Raw genomic sequence first — 1,073 nt, 5'->3', positions numbered from 1 at the left:
GCCCCGGAAAAAAAGCCGTAGGCGGGCGAGCGACGCGGACCCTCGGGCCCCTTGCTAATGCCCTGGCAAAAAATAGGCCATTCGCAGACGCCGATCTTTCTGTAAGGGAAACCAATCCCCGTGCCTCCCACGTTTCTCTGGAGACACCTAAGGTTCGGCCTTTCCGGATACTCTCCAGAAGCCCAGCTCCCGAGGGCGTGAGCCGGGTGGTCGCGGGAAGCGTCCTCCCTATGCCCGCCGCGCCCGCCGCCCCGCGAGGCTGGATGGCGAGCGCAGGGTCCGTCGGGGCCTGCAGACCGTGACTTCGTCATGAACCCCAAATTTGCTTCCCCCCAACGTCGGGCCCAGGAGGGGCTTATGTAACAGCAGCCCGGCCCTCCGCACGGGAGCAGCGGCCTCCCTGTCTGCAGGTGTCCATTGTGTGGGCGAGGACGGAGCAGGATGGGAGTGGCTGGAGGGGCAGAGGGATGTGGAAATAGTTGGACCATGAACTTGGTCATGCGCTTTCCTTGGGCATTGGGTGGCTATAGTCGTCACTGGAGGAAGGGGAGCATGCCCCTGGGCACCAGAAGGTACTTATTTGGGCTCAACAGCACGAACAGGGTCGGGTGCTGTCACCAGGCGCTGGTGAAGCACGTTTGGGGGGAAGCAAGAGTGCTACTGAGTCACCTGGCACCACACACGTTCCCGTTGTCTTACGGCTCAGCTCACCACCTCAGGCCGGGGAGGCGCCGGACCTGCGTAGATTGCTTTAAGCAGCACGTATCTGATCAGATGCCAACCGTGAAACCAGCTTGTTTAAAATGTATGCCAACCGGGGTCCCACAAAAGCCACCGAGGGCAGTGAATGCCGTGGAAGGGAATGCCAACATCTAGTAAAATCAGTGGATGGAAAACTACGGGAAGCCACCGAGAGATGACAGGGTAGAATGGAGGCGTTATCTTTACACCAAATAGCCCTGGGGAGTAGCAGAAGCGGTGTGTGTGTGTGTGTGTGTGTGTGCACACACGCACGCTTGCGCTTCCGGCTCCAGGGGAGTCTGCTGCTGATGTTGCTTTGGCTGTTCTGTGTG

This window comes from Myotis lucifugus, unplaced genomic scaffold (assembly GCF_000147115.1).
Source record: "Myotis lucifugus unplaced genomic scaffold, Myoluc2.0 scaffold_999, whole genome shotgun sequence".
Lineage (NCBI taxonomy): Eukaryota > Metazoa > Chordata > Mammalia > Chiroptera > Vespertilionidae > Myotis > Myotis lucifugus.
This window is presented reverse-complemented; position numbering follows the sequence as displayed.